This window comes from Malaclemys terrapin, chromosome 1, assembly GCF_027887155.1.
Source record: "Malaclemys terrapin pileata isolate rMalTer1 chromosome 1, rMalTer1.hap1, whole genome shotgun sequence".
Taxonomy (NCBI): Eukaryota; Metazoa; Chordata; order Testudines; family Emydidae; genus Malaclemys; species Malaclemys terrapin.
In genome coordinates, this window is record NC_071505.1 from 195,087,228 (window position 1) to 195,110,726 (window position 23,499).

Consider the following 23,499-nt stretch of genomic DNA (forward strand, 5'->3'; position numbering starts at 1 on the left):
AGGTTTTATTTTAGTTATAGAAAAAATGTGAAGATAAGAGATGCATATTTTGGAGGGCAAACCAATGAAAACACGATTTTTCCACCAGTGATTATTTTTCTTATATATCTAGTGAATTCATAATGCATTGCTCTTCGTTACATATTGGGTAACTGATACTCATTAGATCAAGATTATAGCTCACTCAGCATGTCAGTGCCTGGCTAAGCAAGTATCTCTTTGTACACACACAGAGGTGATATTTCACTGACTGCTACAGTTGTGCATAGGATTGAAGTTCTGTTTCACAAAGAATTTCAAAATCTGGTTTTGTTCTGAATCAGAGGAAAAAATCCTAATCTTTTGAAGTTCTCAAAGAAAATGCGGGGGTGAGGTGGAAGGGGGGGAGGGAATTTATGGGACAATCCAAACAAATCATTTTGATTTTTTGTGTGAAATAACTTTGGATTGTGACTTTTCTTTATTTTGTATAATACCAAATTTTGAAAGTATGGAAAGTCATTTCAAAATGAAAAATCAAAAATGTTTTATTCTAGAAATACCAAAACAAGACATTTTGACAATCAATTCTCCCCGCCCCCAGTTTTCTTCTGAAACAAGATTTCAATGAAATTGCAAAATCAAATCTAAGCATTTTGATTTTGTCTGAATATAGTTCTGTTGAAATTTCTCCCACAAGCTGTACTGACTATCTAATTTGGTGTAGGCTGCCTCAGACAATGAATTTGTAGTATTTAACTTTAGCAGGAGGTTTCCTGTTACATATCTGTATGTCTCTCATGCCAGCTCCAGATCACCTTCAGGAACCTCTTGGTAACCTCAAAAGGTGCCTGCCTGAACTGCTTCCATTTTACAGGAGTATGGCAAAGTGGACAATAAGTCCAATGCAGTTACACTGGTATAAGTGAGAGGAGAATTAGGCCCACGATATTTATCACATATATTTCATACTGCACTGTGTCCACGCCCCATATTCTAGCTTCCTCTTATGCAGAGTGAAAAAAGATATTGTCAGGGAATGTAGAAGAAATAGAAAGTGGAACCTACCAAATGTTAGAGCCAATGTGATCCATATGAAATATGTACTTATAGATGACTGAGCTGAGGACTCTATCAAGTACACTGTGTATTATTTAGTTTCTTTATTACTGAACTGGTGGGGGAGAGCAGAAAAAGCTTGAGTAAGGTCTGGTTCAATATCCAAGCTTTTGGAAGCATCTCTCATCTGAACCAAGCTGCCAAGTCTTGAGTTTCAGCCATCACTAGTTAGCAATGCACAGTGTGCCATAAGTACTTCCCACAGATCCACTTCAGTTTGACTTGAGCAGCGTACCCGAATTTGTAAGATGTAGATTAGATTGTACCTGGCATAATAAGCCACTGTTTACCACTGAACTTCAGTCATTTTCTTGCCAAGATGTTGGCTTGTCATGAGTTGTCACTGTAGTGATTCTGCAAGAAGTATCAAACAATTGCAAAGATTTTAGGAAGAAAGAAATGCATACAGTACATTCTGCACTTAAGAAAACATACCCATCTTTATATGCACAAACTTTATTTCCTCTTGAAATGGCATGTACCGCTTGTGATTACACATTTATAAAACCCTGGCTTTGTGCCACATGACAGACGTAAAAAGAAAGGAAATCGGTTCTTGTGGTTAAAGCACTAGATTAGAATACAGGGGGTCTAGGTTCAACTCCCAGTCGCTCCACACACAAGCACAATATGGTTCCAATCTCAGTTGGAGCATCTATGCACTATTAGGTAAATAGTAATAAACTGCTCCCTCAAAACAATGGAAGAATAACTGATCAAATAGTTATAGTATTTATAGCTCTTTAAATAGATGTTTGTGATTAAGTCATATACCATCCTCTATTCAGACTTTTTGGTTTGATATGTCTAATCAGACCCTTTGAATGTTTCAGCTGGATATTTTTATGTAGACTGTGTGTGATTAGGGTGATCCTATTATTAGTGAGGTTGTAAGTAGCCAAAATTAAACAAAAGAAGTTGATCATCCCAGCCTTAGAAGCATTTCTTTGTAACTCAGTCCCTCTGTAGTTGGCAGGTATTTGCATGGGATCATTGATCCTGGTGATCTCAGTGGGAGCTCTGCCAGATCTTTGGACCAGGATTTGCCCAGAGACCATAGAATCATGGGACAGGAAGGGACCTCAAGAGGTCATCTAGTCCAGTCCCCTGCACTCATGGCAGGACTAAGTATTATCTAGACCAGGGGTCAGCAACCTTTAAGAAGTACTGTGCCGAGTCTTCATTTATTCACTCTAATTTAAGGTTTCGCGTACCAGTAATACATTTTAGCGTTTTTAGAAGGTCTCTCTCTATAAGTCTATAATATTTAACTAAACTATTGTTGTATGTGAAGTAAAGAAGGTTTTTAAAATGTTTAAGAAGCTTCACTTAAATTAAATTAAAATGCTGATCTTATCAGTTCAGTGCAGTGGTTCTTAACCTGGGGTGCGAGACATGTGAGATTTTTTTAGAAGGTAAATCATCGAAAACACAAATTAAGCACAGGCACATAAGTACAAATACTTTGTTTCATCAAACTTATGTATTTATTAACATTATACATTTTTAATGATTACTGTAACATACAAACAAAATTGTTAAGTTTTCAAGTTTTTAAGCTAATTGTAGTGTAATTTTTATAAGGGGTGCGAGAACATATTCTGAGAACTCCAGACCGTCAGCAGGCTGAGCGGGGCCGAGTGTAGTGTATTAAACTGCTCCCCATAGGAATGTGCTACTTACCCTCTACTCCTTAGGGCTGCCAGTCCTGATGCTCTGAGCGGCATGGTAAGGGGACAGGGAACAGGGGTGGTTGGATAGGCATGGGAGTCCCAGGGGGCCTGTCCGGGGTCAGGGCAGTCAGGGGACAGGGAGCAGGGGGGCTTAGATGGGGGGTGGGGTCCCGGGGGGAGGACGGGGGGAGGGGTCCTGGGAGGGGATGGTCAGGAGACAAGGAGCAGGGGGGGTTGGATGGGTGGGAGGTTCTGAGGGGGGCAGTCAGGGGGCGGGGGGTCCCGGGAGGGGGCGATCAGGGGACAAGGAGCAGGGTGGGTTGGAGGGGTCAAGGGTTATGAGGGGGGCCATCAGGGGGTGGGAAGTGGGAGGGGGCAGATAGGGGTCGGGCTGTTTGGAGAGGCACAGCCTTCCCTACCTGGGTGTAGTGTATTAAATTTCTCCCCGTAGGAATGTGCTACTTATGGTGTACTACTTATGGCTGCCAGTCCTGGTGCTCCGCAAGTAGCACATTCCTACGGGGAGAAATTTAATATACTAAACCCGCAGACAGAATCCCAGACCGGCAGCGGGCCGAGCCACTCAGCCCGCCACCAGTCTGGGGTTCCGTCCGCCAGCTCCTGCCAGCCAGGGTTCCGGCCGCCGGCCCGGGGTTCCATTCACCCAGGCAGGCAGCAGGAGATGGTGGCCAGGCCCCCGGCCAGTGTGCCAGTAAAAATCAGCTCGCGTGCCGCCTTTGGCACGCGTGCTGCAGGTTGCCAACCCCTGATCTAGACCATTCCTGACAGGTGTTTGTCTAGCCTGTTCTTAAAAATCTCTAATGATGGGATTCCACAGCCTCCCTAAGCGATTTGTTCCAGAGCTTAACTACCCTGACAGTTAGGAAGTTTTTCCTAATGTCCAACGTAAACCTCCCTTGCTGCAATTTAAGCTCATTGCTTCTTGTCCTGTCCTCAGAGGTTAAGAAGAACAATTCTTCTCCCTCCTCCTTGTAACAACCTTTTATGTACTTGAAAACTGTTATGTCCTTTCTCAGTCTTCTCTGCTCCAGACTAAACAAATCCAATTTCTTTCAATCTTCCCTCATAGGTCATGTTTTCTAGACCTTTAATCATTTTTGTTGCTCTTCTCTGGACTTTCTCCAATTTCTCCACATCTTTCCTGAAATATGGCGCCCAGAACGGGACACAATATTCCAGCTGAGGCCTAATCAATGCGGAGTAGAGCGGAAGAATTACTTCTCATGTCCTGCTAATACATCCCAGAATGATGTTCGCTTTTTTTTGCAACGGTGTTACACTGTTCACTCATATTTAGCTTGTGGTCCACTATGACCCCCAGATCCCTTTCCACAGTACTCCTTTCTAGGCAGTCATTTTCCATTTTGTATGTGTGCAACTGATTGTTCCTTCTTAAGTAGAGTACTTTGCATTTGTCCTTATTGAATTCCATCCTATTTACTTCAGACCATTTCTTGATCATTTTGAATTATAATCCTATCCTCCAAAGCACTTGCAACCCATCCCAGCTTGGTATCGTCCACAAACTTTATAAATGTACTCTCTATGCAATTATCTAAATCATTGATGAAGATATTGAACAGAACCAGAACTAATCCCTGCGGGACCCCACACATTATGGCCTTCCATCTTGACTATGAACCACTGATAACTACTCTTTGGGAATAGTTTTCCAATCAGTTTTGCACCCACCTTATAGTAGCTCCACCTAGGTTGCATTTCCCTAATGATGGGAAACCACGATGGGCTGTGAAACACTGTATGAACACCACACTATATAATTAATTTCTATTGTAATGGTCTAAATGTTTCTCCTGACACATTTTCCACAGACTCAGTAGAAATGGAATAGGTGTATTAGATAGGATCCTTGAAAAAATCTAAGCTAATATAAAAGTCTTGAGATATGTTTGACACACCCAAACTGCCTGTTGACTTTAGCTGGAATTTTGGATGAAAAGGGAGTCAATGAAGTACTTCTGTAAAAATAAACCCCCAAACAGATAGTCAGTGGAAGGAAAACATGGAAACAAATACTGAAAGGGAACTAGCTGTGGACGGCAAATTCAATATGAGCTTGCAATAGGGGAACTGGGCAGGGAGTGAATGTTCTACCAGTTACCTGCCTGCTCTTGCAGTAGGTGATGGTGAGAAAAGACCAGTAAAGATTTCAGCTACAAGGAGCAAGAAGGACATAGGGCCTCTAGCAGATAAATGGGGAATTGGGGAGTGTTTTTTTTTTTTTTTTTTTAAATAAGGAAAAAGCTATCCTGAATACTTTCTGATTTCCAGGAAAAGTCACCATAAAATCTTTACACCAGTCCCGGCCCAATTCTACCCATCTAACTTGTGTTGAATAGTAACTTGCTCCATACATGGGCCCATTGGTTCCAATAGGGCTCTTCAAGGGAGAAGATACAACTTCAGCACAGATAAGGCTGGCTTATTATTTGGGTCTTTAGTGATCAGCTCACATATTCTACAAGGAAGTATGACAAATATTTACTTTAAAATTAAAAAAAAAAAAACAGCTTAGATAAAGAGGAGCAGAGTTTATATCATTCTCCTCTCACCAAACCTGTAATACGCACAGGCCACTCAAATACAATTCATATTTTTCTACTCCAACTCCCCAAAACATTGTTATGCATTAGTGGGGTAAGATTCATTCTTGCGCAAAGGCTCAGCACAAGACTTCTGTATCACTTAAAGCCTCAAAAGAGGGCTGTGCTGTCCACTCATACAGGAGTAAATTTCACTCTAGTGATCATTGAGGGGCAAGGGGAGAGAGACTGTCCATCTTCACCCCCCCCTCCGCCCCCCAAATGATGAATGGCCCATTATTCCAAGAAAAGCTCAGAAACAAAAAGAAAAGAAAAAAAAAAACACAGGAGTAGATTAACATACACAACATGTGGTTTTTACAGCCAATAATGTAAGCAAGACACATGAGAAAATTGCATGTGGACAGTGCATTCTTGGAAGATGCACTACTGAAGAACTGATTCCACACGTCTCATTGGGGAATCCATAGTTCACCCACAGTTTTCTGCAGAACACTAACCTCCGCAGGCCCTGCCCTTCCAACGAGATTACTCAGTGACATGCATCAGTGAATATGCTATGCACCTGGAGTGATTTTTTTCCCCCTGTGCAAGATGATTTGGCATACTGGAATAGTAGGGGGGTTATTTTATAATTTAGAGAGGTAACCACCTGACATTTCCTCATTGATTTCCTACTGAAGAATCTGTCCCAGTTACTTCTTGGACTGTGAGACTTTTAGTAACTCTGATAATGGTAAGTCTTTTACTTCTCCATAAATATTGTTGGTGTTTCCTATTAAGGATCCAGCCACAAGTGAGATATAATACCCTCCCCTGGATTTGGTCTATCACACACCTTTTTTCTATAGTTCACATGCTATATTAGTTCCAGGAAGAGCAGAATATATTTTGGTTTGTTTTACTATTTACCTTACAGTTTTGTAAACAGTTACACAAGTGAAAATATAGCTGCTAAGCAAAGGTGTTGAACAGTGCTCACCATGGCTGAGAACTGTAAGCCTTATAGAGGGTGCACAAATGTAAATACTTAGAAAGGAGTGTTCCGATAGGAGTCTTATTTTGATAGGCTTTGGATCAGAGCCCAAACCTCTTCCCTCTCACACTCCCCTTCTCCAGTGTCAAAGATGCAATACCACATTTTATGCATCTGACAGGGATTAAAGATAAATTTGGGAGTGTGAAGGGGAAAACAATTTAGAAATGGGGGATATTAGCAACCTTCTGTGAATCACTGCCATTTTGAATTCCATCATCCATGCCAAAGCTATTATTTTTACATCAAATGCAGTATTGAAGACCCTCTGAGTTAGAAGTATTGTTGTTTTCAAGTTAGACAAAGCAATTGACCCTCATTAACTGCTTATATGCTGCTAGGTAGACTTGTTACATGGGCTACTATGCTTCTCAAATGTTGCTCCATGTATCAGATACACTAAGTTTAAACACCACCTTTCCAATTGTGTTCTAAAAGAAGTCATAATACTGAGAACTGAACCTACTACATGGCTATTTTGAAATCCAATCTCGCTCAATAAATCCTTCCAAGACCCAAAGCTTATTCTTAGGAAAATCAGAAACCGCCTGAAGTGGGATGCAGTTGTAAATTAATTTTCTTCAGGAGGGAGGAACAAAAAAAAAAAAAAAAAAAAAAAAAGGCGCAAAAAACCACACTACTTTGTATGTTTACTTTATAGAACACTGTAGTTATGGGTTTTTTAAAAAAGGAGCTAGAACAGATGAAAGCTTAAGTATATTAGATGCTCAAAAGGCACTTCAAAATCAAGCCTGAAATAGTGCATATGAAAATGACAAATTTTAAAGAGCTGATGACACCTGTTTAAAAGCTACCCTATCTAGAAGTGGTTATACATTGATATACAGTATTGTGTATCTTCCCTTATTCACTACTAGCGTTATGGGTATCAAAAGAAGCTCTCAGACTTATCATTGGACAAAACTAATGAACATTTTATTATTAAAATTCAGAATTAATTTTGTCCATTTCACATAATTTTGCACTCCGATTTTTCCCCACAAACATAAGATGAAATGTTATATTAACAAATACAGAACATTTTAAAAGCTTCTCATGATGAATCTCTCCCCCATTTCTACTTTTTGCCCATGTTGCTTATTCAACATCTGCAGTCATGTTTGCAAGATACAGCTGATTGCTGTGGAAAGCTCAGACTCTGCTCATTGGTGGGTCATCACAAATAGGCATACTCCCCAGGAAAATCATAGTGCACATAAGTTTATTAAATGGACGAACCAGGTCAATCATTAGAAGGGAGATACAATGGCAACTCACCACCTGCTGCTACTGTTGATGTATTTATTACCTGTTTAGAGAATGCATAAACATGCCCCGAACTTCCTGGCTGAAAGTAATTCGGAGAGAAGTCCTTCCTATTTGTGAAGAGTTGCAATCTTCTTGCTACTCACCCAGAGACCCTTCAACACATTTGCTCACCGAGCCACCAGTTACTCTCTTAGAAGATAAACAGAACACGTAGGGGAAAATTCAACTCGCAGCCTGTAGCATTACACCAGAGATGAGTTTTCACACTTTGATGAAAGGCAGTATTTTCAGTCAAGAGTTTGTCTCCTGACACAAGCTCCTCTGTTCCTTCACCCATGCTGTTCCCTGTTTGTGGAATGACTTCCTTTGGCCCCATATGACACGTAATGTCCTTTCCCCCTTCCTTTCTCTTGGCAAAAGTTTACCTGGTCCAGCCATTTCTCAGACAATCACTCATCTGATGATAATTTAAAAAATAATAACAGAGGGTCCTGTGGCACCTTTAAGACTAACAGAAGTATTGGGAGCATAAGCTTTTGTGGGTAAGAACCTCACTTCTTCAGATGCAAGACATTAAAAAATAATAAAACCTCAAAAGTAACACAGACAATACTGTGCCATCTTCACAACTCCATAGACTTCAGTGCGCTCCTCCTTCCCCCTTGTCAGATATTTATTTCCATACATGCTGTCTTTTCAATGATCACTTTTGGCTCTGATCCTGCAAGTCCTTATGCATATGCTTAATATTATACATGTGAGTAGGCCCACGGAAGATTCAGAAATTCATTGCTATGAGGGGAGCATGCTGTGAGGCAAGTGTACTATGGTTGCTACTCTAACTCTTCCCTGCAACATGCTACCTCCCTTACCATGGAATCCTATTCAGGAATACATGGGGAAAGCATGACAAGGTCCCACTGCCATACCCTCTGCCCATTTTTGTTAAATTTAGCTCCCTTCAACTTGTGCAGAGGGGATCATGTATCCTTCTGGAAAGTTACTAATGTATATGTTAGAGGGGAAACTACAGGGTACATTTTTAAAATGGGGCAAAAGATATAGAAATGGAGACATCCATAAGCCGCCTAGAGCTTAGAACAGGGGTGGGCAAACTACAGCCCATGGCCCGGATCCGGCCCCTCAGGGCTTTGGATCTAGCCCACGGGATTGCCCCCATGGCGCTGCAGGCCTCGTGCCACTCTGCAGAAGCAGCAGGCACCACATCCCTGCAGCCCCGGGCGGGGGGGGCAGAGGGCTCCGTGCATTGCCCATGCCTCCAGGCACCGCCCCCTGCAGCTCCCATTGGCTGGGAACGGGGAATCGCAGTCAATGGGATCTTCGGGGGAGGTACCTGGAGGCGCAGCAAGGGCAGAGCACACGGAGCCCTCCACCTCCTCCCCCCCACCCCACGGGCCGCAGTGCTTCCTGGAGCAGCACGGGGCCGGGGACAGGGCAGGCATGCAGGGAGCCTGCCCCCCCCGGAGCCCGCACCCCTCCTGCACCCCAACTCCCTTCCCGCACCCCTCCTGCACCCCAACTCCCTGCCCTGAGCCCCCTCATACACCTCACATCCCTCCTCTGCCCCAATCCCTTGCCCTGAGCCCCTTCCTGCACACCGCACCCTCTCCCACACCCTGCACTCCCTCCTGCACACCAACCCCTGCCCCGGCCCTGCATACAATTTCCTCACACAGATGTGGCCCTCGGCCCAAAAAGTTTGCCCACCCCTGGCTTAGAACTCTCTTAAACAGTCTATAGACCCCCAAATTCAAACATAAGTCCCACAGCAACTTTAGAAAGAGGTCTGTCTGCTTTATCAACTGAACAGAGGGTAGGGGCATGGGCAGATATACCATGTGTTGTAATGGGATTTCTGAAGTGTAATTTTTTTTTTTAAAGTGGAACCATGTGGTGGAAGATTAAGCAGCATCCTGTTAATCTCCGATTGTCCAGCTCCCCCTGCTGTAATTACATATCTGACACAAATAGCAACAGCTGTTCAGTGTCTAAGATAAGAATTATATACTTAGTCAATATCCTAGTGATTCAAAACACTGATTGGGAGGCCAGAGTTTCTATTTAAATTGGATGACAAAATGAAAGATTTGTAGACATGTATGAGCCACAGAATATTAATATGAACTTAAATGTGAACCCAGGGAAAGAGATACAGTCTAAATAGCACACAGACTAATTAAAATAAATTTCTCAATTTGTGATCATAATCCATCCCCCTTTCAAAGCTCTGTCTCCTTTGCCATCTTTTATATAAACTAACTGAAGCTCCTCAGCTTGTAGATATAGGTTGGATATAAAGGCCTTCATGTGCATTTCATTATAGATTTAATGGGCAGACTAATTTCCTCAACTTAAATCCAATAGAGATATATCAGCATATATATTTTGCCTTACATCCCACATTAGAAGAGCTGATACTTGACCCTCCCTGCGCAAAAGGTATTTGTTGTTGAGATGCTTTCTCGGGGCATCCAGAAAAGTTACCCATCTTCTGTAGCAAAAGACAGATTTCTTGGTGCTAATCTGTGTGTGACAGCTCCCCATCACCCCAGTGTGCTAGCCAGCCAAAAAACTCCTTAAGGCTCTGGGACCCCTTACTTTGTCTTGCAGGTTACACTCGCTCCCCCTAGCTCCCAAAGCCACAGAAAGAGCGTTCCGCTGCAATATCAAGCCGGTCATCAGACGTTCACAGAAATGCTCAATTCCTCTGTCTCCAAAGAGACAGAATACATATCAGCCTGTTGGCTTAGTGAAGATGCACCCCTCACTTTACTATAACAGTACAAAGGTGAAATTATAAAAGCAAGAATAAGTTTATTCATGAAGAACAGATTTCAGTGATACTAAGCAGAGATAGAAATAGAAAATGGTTACAAATGAAAAGTTTAATCATGCTTACTAATCCTTGACTATTAAGTTTCTTATCTAAAGCAACCTTTCAGTGTCACTCACCCACAAAGATCAGCACTCTGTCCCCTCAGCTGTGGATAACAAGATGCCCTTTTGCTTCTCCTTATATATCCCCTAAAGTTCATTGTCTTTGTCTCAGCCAGGATGAACCCCCCACCCTCATATTTCAGATTCCAATGTGCTGATGTCATGCTGTTGCCTCATACTCCTGGTAATTGGTGTTTACCTCAGATGCAAATGAATAGAAGTTGTCTCTGGTATTGCCATGCTCAGTTAGCACTGGAGAGAGGGAGATAACGATCCTACCTCTTGTCTGGGAAAAATAGTTTCTCTTCCCTTTGGTTGGTTGCATACTTTAATGCATAATATCAAAGAGTATCCATAATTCCTCATGTAGCATTAATACATAGATTTCATAATGGATGTCAATCACCAATGCATTGCTGGCTTTTATTGGATATATCATGACATTCTTTATAAACACTGACAACACTGTGTTAGGTGTAGCGAGTTTGTCAGGCTTGATAAGAGTTTGTCACATGACATTGAACCCTTTGCCAGTGGACACTGAGGGGCTCTTTGGTAACACTTGGTTTGGTAAGATGATTACTGTTTCATTGTGATATCCCAGTACCCACAGTGAGACAATCCTAAGGGAGGAGATGTTTTAAATTAGAGATAGACCTGAGACAAAAAGTTTAGACCCAAATCCAAAGTTCAGGGTTTGATTCTTCCCTTTAGAGATACAGAGATTAAATTTAAATATTCATTACGTCGGGGGTGCATGGAGCTGGAGTTTTGGTCTATCTGTAGTTTATATAGCCATGCTTTTGAGCACGACAGAAATTTCTATTCTTGGTTCTTTCACAAGCAAGAGTGGTTAGTCATTTACCCAAAGCTTTTTTTGGATGCCAAAACTTTCAGCAGCAGCTCCATTCCCCCACCCACCGAACATCAGTTAGATCATTTTAAAAGTATACGTTATATGCTGTATATCTTTCATTATCTTTTTTGCATTTCAACTGTAATATTGTAAACATTTCTTGCTACCAGATGATACATGGTGGGGGGGGTTAACTTTACTTTTTAAGAATCACTATGTGGCAGGGGAATGCTAGTCTCATACTTATAATCAGTGGAATATCTTTGAATGGGATAGCTTTACGTTACTCTCATATTTTCTTCCCCTTCTACCTAAAGCTTATGAAATTAGATGGAAACAGCACTTTTGGCAAAAATGTTGGGGGAGGGAAGGGGACGGGAGGGAGGGAGAAACACTTTTTCCTGATTTTACTATTTGCAGAGCCTCAAAAAGCCAGCTAGGCTGACCTGTGGAAGGCAAAGGAAAACCTCTGTTCACAGCTGCTCTGATTAGTGGCCACTGCACCTCAATGGCTGAGGTAACGTCTATGGGAACTTGTGTCTCCTCCCTCAATAGGGTGGAGAATGGGAGTCCACAGGAGGAGTTCCACAAAGCAAGACTCTGTACAAACCAGCGGTACATACCCCTGCACATCCCCGTGGCTTCCCCTGATCCCCCTTCTTCTGCACACTGTAGCCATGAAGGAGGGGACTGAATTTACATCTTCTACTGAAGAAATGTGTTGATTATTGGAATAGTAGCCAGTATTTTACTAGCTCTCCAACAAAGTTATCTAGAGTTTTCAGCTGAAGCATAAAATAAGGAGTAAAAGCTGTGAAACATTTTGGGAAATATGCTGGTGTGCCTGTATTGCATGCCAGGACAGATTTACAAAACAGTGCCACTATCTGTGATATTTATTGGTAAATGTTAACATTTGAATGGCAACCACTTTATAGATTTCAGAGTAGCAGCCATGTTAGTCTGTATCTGTAAAAAGAACAGGAGTACTTGTGGCACCTTAGAGACTAACACATTTATTTGAGCATAAGCTTTCGTGGGCTACAGCCCACTTCTTCAGATGCATAGAATGGAACATATAGTAAGGAGATATATATACATACAGAATATGAAAAGGTGGAAGTAGCTATATCAACTCTAAGAGACTAATTAATTAAGATGAGCTATAATTAGCAGGAGGAAAAAAACCTTTTGTAGTGATAATCAAGATGGGCCATTGCAGACAATTGACAAGAGGTGTGAGGACACTTAACATGGGGAAATAAATTCTATCTGTGTAATGATTCAGCCATTCCCAGTCTCTATTCAAGCTCAAGTTAATGGTATCTAGTTTGCATATAAATTCAAGTTCAGCAGTTTCTCCTTGGAGTCTGTTTTTGAAGCTTTTCTGTTGCAAAATTATAGAAATTCTACATGACAACAGTGTATTTCACTTTTCTAACTAACTGCTTAGAAAAAGTAAGAAACTCTCCTCCTCTCTTGGGCAAAGCAATGTATAGCATGCACCTGCTACTAAAATTGTATTAGCACCAATCTCCTAAGGATCAAACACTCCCACGCTGAATTTTGATATGATTATTTTGCAAAGAATGTGCCAAAAGATTTACTTATTCTGTAGAACTGTTTAAAGAACATTGTGGAGATCAAAGAAGCAAGTATTTTCATGACAAAAGGCATTTGTACTCTTGACTCTAGCACAGACAGTGATTAGTGAGTCATACACAAGTGTCTTGCTTTTCTTTTTTAAATAGCTAGTGTAGCATTTAACTAGACATTACAGTGCCGAATCAGTAGTTTTGCATGTCTTCACTGTTACTGCTTGAACTGATCACCATTAGCTGCTAATACCCCACTGATGCATTGGAGTTTGAAAAAGATATATATTCTCTCACAGTTATTTAGGCTGCTCATAAATAAGCATATACATTTTTATTTAGGATTTCTTGAGAGGGAAGGGAACAACAGCAGTGTTTGACATTTTAAAACATGTCTGTAAAGGATTTACTTACAACAAAAAAGCATGAAAATGGAAAGTGTCTTTTCATTGAGCTCAGTTAAGCCCAGATTTAACACTATTTTGAGTAACAAAATTCTACATGCACGGTAACATCTGAAAATGGACATTTGCTCTCCATTGCTACATAATCCCTCATCATTCACCCATTGATTTAACAGTCAAAGTTAAACTAAGATTTGGTTGACTTTATGGAAAAAAATGTAGACTAAAAATAGTGAGATTAAAAAACCCACCTTCTACATAGGTGGGAGATACTGGAAAACACCCACCTTTGTAGCGGGAACTTTAACATTTCTCTGCCTCAGTAGTAACAGCAAGCAAGATTGATTCTCCACTGCAATGCATCATCCTCACTGACTTCACCACTATAATAGTTGAATTGATGCATTCAGCTGAGATGCTTTATGTCTAGAGCAGGGGCACCCAAACTGTGGTACTTGCACCACTGCTGGTACATGAGCTTGTTGGAAGTGGTACACATTTGATCATGCCAGCATCGTAATAGTATTATTTAGTTGTGTGCTGCGGCTGTGCAAATGGATACTGTATTCTCATGTGGTGTCCATCTGGCTGGCTTTCTACTAGGCTCAGCCTTCAGCTTGTGCTGAGCTACACAGGTAGAGCTACTGAGGGAAGCTTGATTCCATGTCATGCCACAAGAGTTCCCCTCATAAGAACGGCCATACTTGGTCAGACCAAAGGTCCATCTAGCTCAGTATCCTGTCTTCCGACAGTGGCCAATGCCAGTACCCCAGAGAGAATGAACAGGTAACCATCAAGTGATCCATTCCCTGTTCCTCATTCCCAGCTTCTGGCAAACAGAGCTAGGAACATCATCCCTGCCCTTCCTGGCTAATAGCCATTGATGGACCTATCCTCCATGAATTTATCTAGTTCTTTTTTTAACCCTGTTATGGTCTTGGCCTTCACAACATCTTCTGGCAAAAAGTTCCACAGGTTGACTGTGCATTGTGTAAAAAAATACTTCCTTTTGTTTGTTTTAAACTTGCTGCCCATCAATTTAATTTGGTGATCTCTAGTTCTTGTGTTACAAGAAGGAGTAAATAACACTTGCTTATTTACAAGTTTCAGAGTAACAGCCGTGTTAGTCTGTATCCGCAAAAAGAAGAACAGGAGTACTTGTGGCACCTTAGAGGCTGTAGTCCACGAAAGCTTATGCTCTAATAAATTTGTTAGTCTCTAAGGTGCCACAAGTACTCCTGTTCTTCTACTTGCTTATTTACTTTCTCCACACCAGTCATGATTTTATAGACTTCAATCATATTCTCCCCTTAGTCATCTCTTTTCCAAACTGAAAAGTTCCAGTCTTATTAACCTCTCCTCATATGAGTGCTCATAGACTCATAGACTCATAGACTTTAAGGTCAGAAGGGACCATTATGATCATCTAGTCTGACCCCCTGCATGCTGCAGGCCATAAAACCGTCCCTACCCCTTCCCTGGACTCTGCTGTTGAAGTCCCCAATCCTGTTTTAGGTGACTTCAATCGGCAGAGACCCTCCTGCTAGAGATCCCTGCCCCATGCTGCGGAGGAAGGCGAAAAACCTCCAGAGGCTCGGCCAATCTGCCCTGGAGGAAAATTCCTTCCCGACCCCAAAAATGGCGATCAGTCAGACCCCGAGCATATAGGCAAGAGTCACCAGCCTGACCCCTGTCAGCCATTATACGATTTACCTACCATTGTTTGGTTTTCCTTGACTACTATGTTTTACCATTAAACCATTCCCTCCATAAATTTATCTAACTTAATCTTAAAACCATACAGGTCCGTCGCCCCCACCGTTTCCCTCGGAAGGCCGTTCCAATATTTCACCCCTCTGACGGTCAAAAACCTTCGTCTAATTTCAAGCCTGAACTTCCCCACGGCCAGTTTATATCCATTCGTTCTCGTATCCACATTAGTACTAAGCTGAAATAATTCTTCTCCCTCCCTTGTATTAATCCCTCTAATATATTTAAAGATAGCAATCATATCCCCCCTCAGCCTTCGCTTTGTCAGACTAAACAACCCAAGCTCCTCTAGTCTCTTTTCATACGACAGGTTTTCCATTCCTCTGATCATCCTAGTGGCCCTTCTCTGCACCCGTTCCAGTTTGAGTTCATCTTTTTTAAACATGGGAGACCAGAACTGCACACAGTACTCCAAGTGAGGTCTCACCAGCGCCTTGTACAACGGGAGCAGGACCTCCTTATCCCTACTAGATATACCTCGCCTAATGCATCCCAAGACAGCATTGGCTTTTTTCACCGCCACGTCGCATTGTCGACTCATAGTCATCCTGCGGTCTACGAGGACCCCTAGGTCCTTCTCCTCTTCCGTTACTTCTAACCAATGCGTCCCCATCTTGTAACTAAAATTGTTATTAGTCATCCCCAAATGCATTACCTTACACTTTTTACTATTAAATTTCATCCTATTTCTGATACTCCAATTCACAAGCTCATTCAAGTCTCCCTGCAGGATATCCCTATCCTCCTCCGAATTTACAACGCCTCCCACCTTCGTATCATCCGCAAACTTTATCAGCCCACTCCTGCAATCGGTCCCGAGGCTCCTTTGTTATCTCAATCGTCCAGTGGCCCCATTGGTTTTTTAGCAGGCTTCCTGCTTCTGATGTACTAAAAAAAAAAAAAATTACTATTACTTTTTGAGTCTTTGGCTAGCTGGTTTTCAAATTCTTTTTTGGCCTTCCTAATTATATTTTTACACTTCATTTGTCAAAGTTTATGTTCCTTTCTATTTTCCTCACTAGGGTTTAACTTCCACTTTTTAAAGGATGCCTTTTGGCCTCTCACTGCTTCTTTTACTTTGTTTTTTAGCCGTGGTGGCTCTTTTTTTGGTTCTCTTACTATGTTTTTAATTTGGGGTATTCGTTTAAATTGAGCCTCTATTATGGTGTCTTTAAAAAGTTTCCATGCAGCTTGCAGAGATTTCTGTTTAACTAACCTCATTTTTGTGTAGTTCCCCTTTCTGAAATTAAATGCTACAGTGTTGGGCTGCTGTGGTGTTTTCCCCACCACAGGGACGTTAAATTTAATTATATTATGGTCACTATTACGAAGGGGTCCATGCAAAAAGACCCAAGGGAAATTCCTTCCTGTCTTTAAAGGGAAATTGTGCTTATTGTGAAATCAATCATTCAAAAGTCATGTGTCAGGCTCCAAAAGTTAGGTGTTTTTTTTTGTTTAAGCTAATAAAATGTTGGGGGTGGGGGTTAATTTGCCTTCTGGTTTGAGGCTTTAGGGTGAACTTACTTCACAGTCAAGCTTTTCTCTGAAAACATCATGAAAAAATAACCACATGCACACTCTCCCCTGTTAAAGAAAGCAGAGAATCTCAGAGCCTCTCACTTTCAGGAACTGGGATTTAAGAAACACCAAAAATATCACATCACTCAAGTCTCAAAAGTTAGCAACACTGGAATGGTTGGTTGGTTTCAATGACGGCAAGCCTGGCTACAGGACTATGTAGAATTGCCTTGCCTGGCTCTTCAGGAGCCAAGCAGGCTGCTATTTGAGCCTCTTAGTAGTGGGGAGATGCTGTGCCATTTGCCCTGCATTGCAGGCATCCAAGGGCCCGGCTTAGGAGGGTGCCAGAGCTACTGAGGAGCTAGAGGCCTCCTGGAACTGAAGCTGCCCGAGACCTATATAATGCCCTCACTGCCAGGCAAAACTTTGGCTCATGTTCTCCCATAATCCAGATCAGTTTTAAATTCCTACTGCTGCTACCAGAGCTAGCTTTGATCTAGACAGCTTGCATAATAATGGTAAAAAAATAGTGTACTTAAGCAGCTACCCTGTGCTGCTGCCCATGCTGCCACAGCTTCACTGCTATTGTTATTCAAGCAAGCTAGATTAAATCTACTTCCAATATGTCTACATGTGGTGCAGTCACATCTCTGACTGCAGTGTAGGCATACCCTATGTGTGACTGCATTCCACCCACAGTCACCATATGCCAGACCATGATGGATACACTTAGGCTTGGAAAGATTATATTTTTTAAATTGGTAAGTGTCAATTTCACCACAAACCCAATGAAAAAATATGTCCAGTGATAAAGTTTACACATAAGCAAAGAAAGAAAGATGCTGCTTGAGAACTTAGTTTGATTTAAGGATAAGTGCTTTGCATATTGACAACCTGTGTTATAATGGTTATAAAGCTTTAACTTTGAGTCTCTGCATCTATCAATAATTGTCCAACCCTCCCTTATTTCCTGCAACTGAAAATTTAAAAACACGATAGAAAAATTCCTGAAGACACATTATTATGCATCAAAATTACAACAAACTGAATCCTGCCAAGTCTAAAATGTTTTTTTTTGTTTTGTTTTTTTTTTGGTTACTGTTTCCAGTACTTGCTTCTTCCTAATAGTAGTGGGTTGGTGGAGGAAGAGTAGGATGTAGTAGTGGGGTGCACCACATGCCAAGAGAGAAGTGGGACTTCCTTCTTCTCCCCCTCCTCCAATCTGTATTTGCATTTGTTCACAGCCTGTTATAAAAATCAGCTTGTATGCTCAATTCAGCTCTAATTTCTCCACTAAATCACCCTACCGACTACAAATGCACATTTGTTTTCTTTTTTGGAGCCAAAAAAAGTCAGAAGTCTAAGATAGTGGTCTCCAAACTTTTTTGATCGCGCACCCCTATCAGTAAAAAAAATTTGAGGACGCACCCCCTCTACCATTTTTGCTGCCTCAAGCAAAAAAAAAAAAAAAAAGAAAGCCACCCAAACTGCCGAAGTGGCGCTGCTCCGGCGGCGCTCCTCCTGCCGCACACCCTGAAGGATCATCTTGCACTTTCAAAACACCATACCTTCAAAAAAGAAAAAAAAAAAACATTTTCTGATTTTTACCAAGCTTTCCAGAGAAACTTGACCCTGGAATAAGAAATAGAATAAAAGCAATTTCAAGAACAGAACATTTTGGAAGACTAAGTTACAGGTGACAGGTTTCAGAGTGGTAGCCGTGTTAGTCAAGGACTCCTCGTTGTTTAAGTTACAGGTGTGGTTGAAAATGGGGCTTATAATTAATACGTGGAAGGGTATTTCCTTCCCTTGAGGATATCATCTATTCTTTTCAGCATTTAGTTCTCACTACTTAGATCCTGGAATTCTGATGCATGCTGTGAAGGAAATAAGTGACAACGTATTGTGCTAGAAAACAGAGGAGCACACTTGTGGTTCCTGAGGATTTGTCTTGTCAGATCTTAAATATTTTGCATCTTTTTGTAACTACGCATCATTTAGTTTATTACTGACTTACTTCAGGGCCATTGTGTTGTTGCAGTCTTCAGGTCTTTATTTTATTTTTTCAATATAGCATGGTATTTATATTATACATTTATTTCCCCAGTCAATTTAGACTGCAGGAGAGAATTAGCTCCCTTACTTTTAAAAGTTCAGTGAACTTGCTCCCCTTTATCAGTCTAGCACTGGACTTTTCTCCCCATACAGCCCCATCACCCTTGGCACAAGAATAATTCTCCTCTGCAGCTCCTAGAACAGCTTTCCTGTGCCTCTCTGCCTGATTTGAATTAAGAGCGGTAGCTAATCTTACTTCATACTTCTGAATCCCTCTCTCTGGGCTGTTATGTATTATTTAACTCTGTAATTAAGCTGCAGGTGACAGTGCTTCTAGGAGAATTTCTCAGGAGTGTTCCAGCTCCTATTTCCTTAACCCTGCCTCTCTTCTTTCCTGAACAGTATTGCTTGTCCTGGACAGACTCTCATATTGCTAGCCTCCACTGGCTACACTCTGCCTCCAACCATCTTCCCAGCATCCTCTTCTGTGTACTCCCCTTCGCCTAACTGCTTCCTCTGTCTTTCACACTCATGGCTTACCACAATGCTGCCCCTACAGCTGGTCTGAAAAAGCCAGATTTTTGTGGGAATTGTCAAAAAAAAATTTTGTGGTGGTGGGGCGGGGGAGGCGGGGTAACTTCCTGGAACAGTTGTGACAGAATGTATATCCCTATATTCATCCTTTTTACAAGTCTATGATAAATTTTGAACAACGTATGCCTTGTGAGGTATCATTTGAAAACTCAATCTGCTGAAAACTCAATCTGCCTGGTAAAATAGATGTATCAACATTGTATGTAGAGTTAAGATTCTACTGTATAACATTGCTGTAGCATGGGCCAAGTTTAGAAATACTAGTACAAACCAGTTCCTCAGCCAGGTGTCAACAAAGTCAAGTGGACCATCACCTAGTTAAGCCGCCATTCTTTGGCAGAAAGAAGGGTATAAGCAAAATGTACATATTGGCAATGGAAGACAGCTGGCAGTTCTCATGCAAACAGATCAGCTGGGGTTAAGATGACAGCCAGAGATAATCCTCGATGAGAGAATGGTATAAGAATGGAGCACACACACACACCACAAATTACTCCTGTCCTCAATTCCTCTCTGCTCACGGCAGCAACGTTACCTGAAGAAACACTGAACTGGGGAACAGGTTCTGGCCTAGAGACTGTCAGCCAATAAACAGTACAAAAAGCAGGTGGTGAGAAACCTTTGTTTTGAATCCAATTAGCTTGCTAAGTGAGGTATTAGTTTGCATTTTATCTTTATTTTCTTTGTAACCAAATCTGACTTTTATGCCTCATTATGTGTAATCACTTAATCTTTCTCTTTAATTAATAAACTTGTTTTATTGTTATCTAAACCAGTGTGTTTGGACTGAAGTGTTTGGGAACCTCCATTTGGGATAACAAGATTTGTGCATATCATTTTCTATTAACGAAATCATAGACTTTCTATGACCTTGTACTGCACAGAAGGAAAGAGTTGGGCACCCAGGCGAGCTCAGGGCTTCTTCCACCCTGTGGCTTACGCTGTCTGCTTGGCTGCCCATTTTTCAGGGGGGTCCCATGTTGGCCGGGGTGGGGGGGCTCTGGGCACATGCCCTGTTGGCCTGTGTGTTAATCTGCATCGAGGGGGATGCTGAAAACTCTGGCCAGGGCCCGCCCCCAGCTTTGAGAGGAGATGCTGCTCTCCAGCGCGCATGGCTCCCTCCCAGCACTCAGAGCCCCATATCAGCTCCTACCTTGTTGATCTCCCAGAGGGTGGAGAGAAGCCCTCTGGCCAGCAGGCGGCTGAAGGGAGGAATCAGGGGGCTTCTTCCACTCTTCCCCTTTTTTTTTTTAATTTCCCACCTGCACTGCTGGTTGGTTGTCCTGATTCACTCTGCACATGTGCAGCAAGGAAGACACCGGGTGCAAACTGCACCCAAGCAACCTTGTCCAGCCTGCCCATGGGTAGGGACAGTGGAGTCAGAGCACTGAACAGGCCAGGGCCCCTCAGCCCGGTGGCGCCCCAAATTGTCAGGTGCCCTATGCGCGTATGCCATGTATGCCTAAGGACGGCCCTGACTGAGGCTGCTTAAAAACAGAGGCATTGCAATAGGTCCCCTGTGGAATGGATACCGAGGAAAGGATCTGCTTTGTTTCAGTTTCACATGAACTGCATGTGACTTGGTTGGAGGGCTGAGTCACTGAAACTGCCTAATGCAAAAGGCCACTCTGTTATCATGGACAGCGGGTACTGTAGACACGGGAAGACGTTGCCTTCCCAAACAGCCTGATGTCCTCCCACCCATGCTCCACCCCCAGGCCACATCCTGCCTGCTGTTCCTTGGGGGCAGGCAGGGGGCCACGGTGTGCCCCTGGGACTGTGCTACACCATGCCGCCTGTCTGCCCGGGGCTGGGGCTGCTCCGGCCAGGGCCATCTGCCCAGCTCTCCGGGGCCTGGGGCATGCTGGCCAGGGGTTGGGCTAGGCAGAGTGGCCCAGGAAGACTGGGGCCACGTTGCCTGCGCTCCGGGCCCAAGGGGGCTGAGATTAGGGTTGTCAACATTCTAATCGCCCAAAACCAAACACCCTAGCCCCACTCCTTCCCCGAGGCCCTGCCCCCCCTCTACATTCCCCCCCTCCCTCAGTGGCTCGCTCTCCCCACCCTCACTTTTACTGTGCTGCGGTATGGGCTCCAGGGTGGGGCTGGAAATGTGGAGTCCAGGAAGGGATTCCAGGCTGGGGCAGGGAGTTGAGGGAGCTCTGGGCTGGGGGGTTGGACCAAGGGAGTCGGTGTGTGGGAGGGTTCTGCAAGTTGAAGCAGGGCATTGGGGTATGGGAGGGGGTTCTGGGCTGGAGTGCGGGAGTGGGTAAGGGCTGAGAATAAAAAGAAATATATAAGAAGAAAGGCCATACTGGGTCAGACCAAAGGTCCATCCAGCCCAGTATCCTGTCTACCACCAGTGGCCAATGCCAGGTGCCCCAGAGGGAGTGAACCTAATAGGTAATGATCAGTGATCTCTCTCCTGCCATCCATCTCCACCCTATGACAAACCGAGGCTAGGGACACCATTCCTTACCCACCCTGGCTAATAGCCATTAATGGACTGAACTTCCATGAATTTCTCTAGTTCTCTTTTGATGAGGGGTTTGATGTGCAGGAGGTGGCTACAAGTTGGGGGGGGCCTCAGGGCAGGGGGTTGGGGTGTGGAGTTACCTCTGGCGACTCCAGCACAACAGGGGTGCTAAGGCAGGCTTCCTGCCTGTCCTGGCACCGCGGACCACGCTTCACCCCAGAAGCAGCCAGCAGCAGTTCTGGCTCCTAAGCAGAGGTGTGTGGGTAGCTCTGCACGCTGCTCTTGCCCACAGGCACTGCCCACCCAATGGGAATGCGGAGCCAGTTCTCAGGCCAGCAGCAGCACACAGAGTCCCATGCCCTCCCCCCCCGCCCGCCTAGGAACCAGACCTGCTTGCCAGTTTTGGGGCGCATGGTGTCAGAACAGGTAGGAACTAGACTGCCTTAGCCAGGCAGCACCACTGACGGAACTTTTAACAGCCTGGTTGGCGGTGCTGACCGAAGCCGCCGGGGTCCCTTTTAGACCAGGCTTTCTGGTCGAAAACTGGACAGCTGATCACCCTAGCTGGGGCCACACTGCCTGACACTCTAGGAATGAGGGAAGCTGGGAGCACTAGCCAGGGGCAGGCTCCAGCAGCCAAGGTGGGAGGGGAGCTGGGGTGCTGGGTAGGGGCCAGCAGCCACAGCGGGGGCTGGGCTCCGGTGGGTGCAGAAGTGGCGGGACTTTGGACAGAGGGGGCAGGACTGGGGGCCTCCTCAAGCCAGGGGTTCACCCACTGCCCATGTCTGTTACAGTTGCAAATATCCTTAAAAATGGGAAGTAAGCACAAACTAATAGTGTTGTCATTCTGTCAAGAGGGGAGCAGTTGGGATTTGCTGAAGGGACAAATGCAAAGAAAAACAAAGGAGCAGACAAAGCCAAGGAAGAAAAGAAAAGATGGCAATAGCAGACATCACTAAAAGTGAACATATTTTCCTTCTGGGGGGGTGCAGAATGCCATAAGGTGTTGGACAAATGATAATGTTTACTTACTAAGTCAAGTCACATTCCATCACTGACATTGGAACAATTTACCAAGGGCTGTGATGGATTCTCCATCGCTCACAATTTTTAAATCAAGATTGGATGTTTTTCTAGACGATGTGCTCTAGGAATTATTTTGGGGAAGTTCTATGGCAGGTGTTATACAGAAGGTCAGACTAGATGATCACAATGATCTCTTCTGGTCCTTGGAATCTGTGTCTGATACTTGTGGAAGCCTCCAGTTGACATCACTGGGAATTTGAGTACTGCATACACCAGAGACTACACTCCACAGTGAAATTCAGCTATCGCCATAAGATCAGTTTGACATCCTTGTAGTAGATGAACCATCTAGGTACCCAAAGATGGAGATTACAAGACACTTCCACTCCCCAAAACACTGCTGGAAAGCAAAAAGTTTCTGTATGAAGGCAGCTTCTATTTTAGTGTCCTGAGATTAATATTACATTTGTTATTACTGCCAGCAAGAACAGTCCCTCTCTATAGCCACCTTCTTGTGTAACTGTGGATAAGTCACTTAATTTCTCTGTGCCTCAGTTTTCTATGTAAAGTGTCTTTCATGTTGATGCGC